Source organism: Callorhinus ursinus, unplaced genomic scaffold (assembly GCF_003265705.2).
Source record: "Callorhinus ursinus isolate GAN/ISIS: 27379988/994484 unplaced genomic scaffold, GSC_fseal_2.0 scaffold46, whole genome shotgun sequence".
Taxonomy (NCBI): domain Eukaryota; kingdom Metazoa; phylum Chordata; class Mammalia; order Carnivora; family Otariidae; genus Callorhinus; species Callorhinus ursinus.
In genome coordinates, this window is record NW_027397108.1 from 8,607,486 (window position 1) to 8,614,639 (window position 7,154).

Below are 7,154 nucleotides of genomic sequence, written 5' to 3' on the forward strand. Positions count from 1 at the left end.
GCTCACGACAGCCCCGAAACATTGGGACCATCCCCATCCCCATCCCACAGAGGGGGAAACAGAGGCACAGGGAGGTTAGTTAATTTCCACAAGGTTGTATGGGTAGCAGGAGGTGGGTTCAGCGTTCAAACCCAGCACTTTGGACCCTACAGCCACAACATTTTCAACTACAGGGCTTCCCGGGGTTGGGGGTGGGGGCTAAGCAGGGGGTGGCATAGACCTTACCTCTGTCTCTCCCAACCCTCCTTAGGCTGGGTCTCCGGCCCAGGGGTCTGCAGCCCTGAGGTCGGGCTCATGAACACACCCAGGACCCCCACTGGCCACTGTGAGCAGCTCACACATCACAGCCTAGTAGACACACCGTGCACAGTGCACCCCAACTTCACTGTGCGCTTACGGGCGACCCGTCCCAGGGTTTAGACAGTGATTTATGGGGAAGGCCTCCCAGAGGAAGTGAGGGTAGGACTTTGCTGTAAAATGCTCCAGAAAAGCCACCTCCCGTGCTGTTGGCGCAGGGGGACGATGCAGTAGGGGCAGGGGCGCCGAAGCTGAAAGGTGGGAGTTCATGACGTATTTTTGTGTTTGTCTGAAAAATGCCAGGGCACCCGGGTGGCTCAGTCGGTGAAGTGTCTGCCTTCGGCTCAGGTCATGATCCCAGGGTCCTGGGATGGAGCCCTTGAGCCCCGAGTCGGGCTCCCTGCTCAGCGGGGAGTCTGCTTCTCCCTCTCCCTCTCAAAAAAATAAATAAAATCTTTAAAAAAACAACTAATACTAAAATAGTCAAGGGGCGCCTGGGTGCCTCAGTTGTTAAGCATCTGCCTTTGGCTCAGGTCGTGGTCCCGGGGTCCTGGGATCGAGCCCCGCATCGGGCTCCCTGCTCCACGGAGAGCCTGCTTCTCCCTCTCCTACTCCCCCTGCTTGTGTTCCTTCTCTCGCTGTGTCTCTCTCTGTCAAATAAATAAATCTTTAAAAATAAATAAAATACAAATAAAAGTCAAAAGAGAGACATCTGTCTATGAGGTGACAGGATGCGGCCGATGTTCAGGTTTCTGATGTCGATCATTGGACCAAGTCTGCAAGAGGCAGTGCGGCTCCAGGTGTCTGGGCTCGGGGCCACACCGTGCCTGCAGCGTAACTCGGTGGTTCAGCTAGGAGATCAGCACACGCGTGTGTACGTACAAAGAGAGACCCCGAGGCAAACGTGGCTAAGTGTTCATCTCTGGGAAAGGACCTGGAGGAGCACTTTGTGTTCCTGCAACTTTTCTGGAGGCTTGAAACTATTTCAAGAGAAGTCAACCAGGGAAAGAAAAGCAGAGACACAACAGCAACAGGGGCCCCACGGCCTCTGTGCCCGACGCCACCGTCTCCCCAGTGGTGGCCCAGACCGCAGTTTTGTGCATCAGACGGTGTTTTCCTAGAGACTTCTCTGATGCAGTTGGAGGTGCGTTCAGGGGACCGCGGCTCTGGTCTGGGGAAGGCTGTGTTCTGTGCCAGAAGCACCACCTCCCCAAGACTTGTCCTGAATTGATAGGTGTTGTCTCTAAAGCTGTCTTGTGACTTGAAAAATACCCATTTCAAAACATTCAGGAGGGAAGGGGAGAGGGAGAGACAGGAGGGGGAAGGGGGGAAGGGGGGAAGGGGGTTGGGAGGGAGAAAAAAGAAGGCAGCTCAAGGAAGCAAGAGGAGGAAGCAGGAGCGGCCCCAGCCTGGACTCGGGGGACATAGGGGCCAGAAGCTGCATCAGGGTCCGGCCAGGTCACATCAAGGGGTCATATCAGTGTGCAGTGTTTCTGTGTCCGATGTCTAAAATTCCCAAATGGAGAATTTTCACAAACCGACGTGTCTTGTCCCAGTGCACGGGCCCTAACTCTGGCCACCCTGCCTCTACCTCCCCACAGGACAGAAGGTAGGCAGCAGGGGCAGGGGGGAACGGCCTGGAGGAACGAGGAAGAACCAGGGTCCAAGAGCTGTGTGACCTCAGGCAAGTCATTTCCCTCTCTGAGCCGGAGGTGCTGAAGTTTGGCTGCCCGGGCTCTGTGTCAAACTGGCACCCTGCCCCCGGCACTCCTGTGCAGGCGCTGCGTTAGGGGTGTCCCACGTAGCGGACCCTGGTTTGGGCGGCCGTGTCGGGAGGAGGCGCTCCCACGGGTGATGCACTCCCTCTGTGATGGTGCTGCTGGCTGAGGGCCAGGCCTGGCAGAGACTGGCAGAGACTGCGGAGACAGCCCCGTGAATGGGAGGAGTTGAAGCCTGATTCTACAACTGGGGGAAGGGAGGCCTGACTGGGGCGAGTGGGGCCACTTCTACTTCAAACCCCTTCGTGGGCAGCATCACAGTAACGAGAGCGGACAGATACCTGGCTAATGCTTTTAAGAGGCCAAGTCCTGGGCTGAGATTATTATAAAAATTACTCCACTCAACCCTAACAATGCCCTAAGAGAGAAACATTACCGCCACCCCATTTTACAGACGGGGAGGGCAGGGGATGGAGCTCCGAGGGGTCCCGGGGCTAGGAAGCCCAACCCGGGGGCACTCGGTTTCAGGGCCCCATCATCCTATACACCGCGGCTCTGCGCTGTGTTCGTTACAAAGATACAGGTTTCTGCGATGTGGGAAAAGAGATTTAATGGGAGGGAAGCAAAGATCTCGTGGGAGGGGTCCCCCTTCGCTCAGCAAGATGGCACACGTGTGGTCAGGCCCAGGAGAACCGCTAGTTTAGGTATAAATGTCCCCTCTTTCACACTGTGGCAGCAGTGTGGAAAACCTCCCTTTCCTATTGCGTCGGGCTGTTTATGTTTCCTTTGAAATATCAGATTGTTAATTATTTGCACAACAGCTTGAAGTAGAACAGGTTCTTTCTTGTACCTGGGCATAGAAATGGCTCTACCGCCAAATGGCCACCACAGGGTCCTCTCTCGTGGCCGGGACGGCAATGATAGACACTTCTATCACTCCTGCAGGGTCTGCCTCCGCTCTGAGCCATGGGGAGAGATGGCTATCAGCTGCTTTGCACACCACGCGGCATGCTCTAAAAGCAGGAGCATCTCCAGGGGAAGGACACACTTGGCCAAGTGGTCTGTGACTGTTTTTACAGCAGCCTGGAGGAAACTGCCAGCCCACAGTGGCGAGAGCTCCCCCACTCACCTTCTACACGCTTGCAGTGCAGAGGAAAGGAAGACAGCGTGTTCTCTGCCCAAAGTAAAAAGTAACTATGATGTAGTGTCCAAGACACAGAGCCACAGACGGACTGGGGGGACCCTACTTCTTGAAGTCTGGCCCCAGTGCGGGCTGACTCCCTTCAGTTACTACTTTCGTGGACCAGAGGCTGGGCTCTGGAGTGTGAGGGGACGTCTTTCTGAAGTGAATCACATGCATCTAGAGCTGGAAGGAGCCGGACAGAGAAGGCTCCAGATAAAATATACAGTGCCCTGTTTCTGCATGGGACATGCTCAGACCCCAGATCCTTCATCATGAATCTGCAATTCAAACTTAACTGGGTGTCCGGGTTTTTTTGTTTTGTTTTGTTTTAAGATTTTATTTTTAAGTACTCTCTATACCCAACGTGGGGCTTGAACTCACAACTCTGAGATCAAGAGTCGCATGCCAGGTGCATCCTGTATTTTATTTGCAAAATCTGGCAGCTCTCGACAGAGGTGGTCTTGGTGCTCACATGGGTTTCCCAGATGAGGACACGGAGGCCCAGAGAGGGAAAGTGAGTGAAAGGTCGGGTCCAGCTGGAAGTCTGATCTTGGTCTCTGCAGAGCCACCTCCTAGACGGAATCGGAATGACCCTCTGGAGGTCATGACTCACCGTAGTGTGGCGCCTCAGGTGCTTAACCAATACCTCACTTGAAGCCCAAGGAGAGGGCCGGGGTGAAGAATCATAGCTGAGGAATGTGACAGTTGGCCTAGGTGGGTGGACCCACCGAGTGAGGATGGAACCAGGTGCCACTCCCAGCCAGGGCACGTGGGCAAGCTCTCCTCGCCTGTTTCCTCACTGCAAATACAGGGAAGAAGGTTCTAACAGGCTGGCCACCCTGGGCTCCCAGTAGGCACAGGGAACATCTTGGTTTTCTTCCTTCTTTAGAAAAGGCACTTGCTTTTTGTAACAGGATTAGAATTCCTGCAATTCCAGCCAAAGGGTCTGTGCTGGGAACAGATGCTACAAGCGTTAACATGCCTCCCATCCTGGTACACAGAGTGCAAACATGAGCATCTCCCTGGCCTTAGCCCATGGACCTGCAGGAGGCTGCAAGCTCCTCTCCTGGGGGGAGGGGGGAGCAGGGACAGCTGCTTGGCCCACAGCAGCTCACCAACAAGAAGTGAAAGAGGATGGGGGCGGGGAGGCAAACCACCCACTGAAATCCCCACCTATTTTTCTGTCATGGAGAAGGGTCTTGGGCCACCTGGGGTCCAGCCTTGGCCTCCCTGTGATTGACTATGTAACTCTGAGCAAAATACTCACCCACTGCCCGCCCTGAGCCTCTACGTGATCAAGCTCAGTGCTTATGGTTTGTGTAGCTTTTCATATGTTATATACGTCAGTAAAACTGTTTGTTTAAAAATAAGGGGTATGCTATTAGAAGTCAAGTTAATGATTAATTAACCACAGGGTTAATTTAAAAATGTCCAATTAGGGGCGTCTGGGTGGCTCAATTGGTTAAGCATCTGCCTTTGGCTCGGGTCAGGATCCCAGGGTCCTGGGATCCAGCCCCACATCGGGCTCCCTGCTCAACGGGAAGCCTGCTTCTCCCTCTCCCTCTGCCTGCCGCTCCCCCTGCTCGTTCTCAGTCTCTCTCCCTCTCTCTGTCAAGTAAGTAAATAAAATCTTCAAAAAAATTTTTTTTCTTTAAAGTAGGCTCCATGGGTGCCTGGGTGGCTCAGTTGATTAAGCGACTGCCTTCGGCTCAGGTCGTGATCCCAGAGTCCTGGGATCGAGTCCCACATCGGGCTCCCGGCTCGGCGGGGAGCCTGCTTCTTCCTCTGACCTTCTCCCCTCTCATACTGTTTCTCTCTCTCTCTCTCTCTCTCTCTCAAATAAATAAATAAAATCTTTAAAAAAAAAATAAAGTAGGCCCCATACCCAGTGTGGGGCTCGAACTCACAACCATGAGATCAAGAGTATGCTCTTCTGACTGAGCCAGCCAGGTGCCCCCAAAAACATGCAATTGTTTTTCATGGCAGCCTTGATGATAGGAGCCACAAAGTGCCAGCCCGCAGCAGTGAGCACCTGCCAGCTCACCTGAAGGTTTTCGGAAGTGGCAGCCTGTGGGAGACATGGGACCCACTGCTGGCTCCCGAGGGAGACTGCCGCTGGGAGGGGCAGGAGGACATTCCTGGGGAAGTTCTATTTCCGGATCTGGTATACACTTTTGATGTGCACATGTTACCATGTGTGTATTATACGTTCATAATATTTTAATGGGGGGGAGGTGTTGCACTTGCTGGTCCCAGAGGCCAGGCCTAGCTCCTGCCATATTCAAGAGCAATTCACTGTCAGGGATAGGGGTTCAAGGCCTGGCCTTGCCACCGACCCGCCTCATGACCTTTACAAGCCTCCCTGTCCTCATCTGTAAAATGGGGATAACACCACTACTTGGTCAGAGGATGAAAGGAACCAGGCAGGTGATGGGGACTGCGGGGTCTGGAACACTGGAAGTGCTCGGTACACATTAAATAGCACTGCTCCCTTTCCACACCCACTGAGGGGAAGGTCCCAGCTCCAGTCCTCGGAGGTGACCTAAACTCCGGCTCAGTGCCCACTGAGTTGCACCCCACAAGCAAGGGAAGGGCTTCCAGGGAGAGGAGATTAGGTGGTGAAGCTTTCAGCCTCCTTGGGGCTTGCAGAGGGATTAAGTCTTTCCATAAATACACCGCCGGCCTCCCTCCCTCCCATCCACCCATCCATCCATCCATCCGGAGGAACCGGTACCCAGGGTGGGGACAAAGAACCCAAGATAGGTGTGGCCTGGACAGGTGCGGGGATTCCTGGGGGGGGGGCAGGAAACGCCAGGGCCTGCCCATCCAGCTCTGCTTCTCTGAGCCTCAGTTTCCTCATCTGTAAGACGGGGCGCTTGTGCCACGAAGGCTCCACTCTCTCAGAAGCGCCTTCCACCTGCCCTTCCTCCGTGACCCACTAGCTGCTCAGCCAGTAGAGACTGCCTCTCTCCGCGGTTCCTCCGCGGCCCAACAGCCCGGCGCCTCCGGACCAAGTCCGACCGCCCTTGACCCCGCCCCCCACGCGGCCAGGCGAGCGGAGCTGCGGGTCCCGGTTCTGGAGAGCCTCCCCCAGTTCCGCCGAGCTCAGCCGGCCGGGAGAAGTCGCGCGTGCGTTCACACTGGTCGCCCTTTGCGGTTGCAAACCTGCTTTGATGCCCTGGGAGCCAAGGGGGCCCCTAAGTGAGGCGGCTCATAAATAATATATCGAGTTTGAAATACTCGATAGAGGGGAAATGGTTCCTCCCGAGGCCTCCTGCCCCCACCCCCGGCCGGGCTCCTTCCCAGCTCTCAGGAATGGCGGTCTGGCCCATTCCCGAGGAACTCGTGACAGCGCGAGGTGTCGGGTGGACAGTGGGGGGCCAGAGGCGTCTATGCGCGGACACACCCCCACCCGCCCGGGGTAAGTTGCAGCACAACCAGAGCTCCGGACCCAACTTTCCCCAAATCCGCCTCTCCGCAGAAAAGTCTGCGAGAAGTTGGGGGGACGTCCAGGACCTCGAGGGTCCTCCAACACCCCCTCGGAAGCCCCTGGCCTCCCCTGCCGCGCCCTTCCCGCCGCCGGAGTCGGCGGGGCGTGGACGCCGCTTGGTCGCCTGCGGCTCTCGGGGAGCGCGGGCGTCCTCTGGAAGGGGTGGGTGGGCAGCGCCGGGCCAGGCAGCGGGGCGCACGCGGCGCGGGGCACTCACCGCTTCCTGGGGGGCTCACTGCGGAGCCGCGCCCGGGGCGCACAGGGCCCGCCCGGGCGCTGGCGGCGGCGGTGGCCGGGCTCTGGGGACCGGGGCGACGAGCCTGCAAGAGAGAGCAGCGGGGGTCATGGCCCGGGCCGGGCAGTGCACGGGGGCCCCCCGCTCCGCCCCGGCCGGCGCTCCGGTCCGCCACCGCGCGCACGCCTCCCGCCGCCCCCTCCCCGGCCCCTCGGGGCGGTGCTGCCTGCG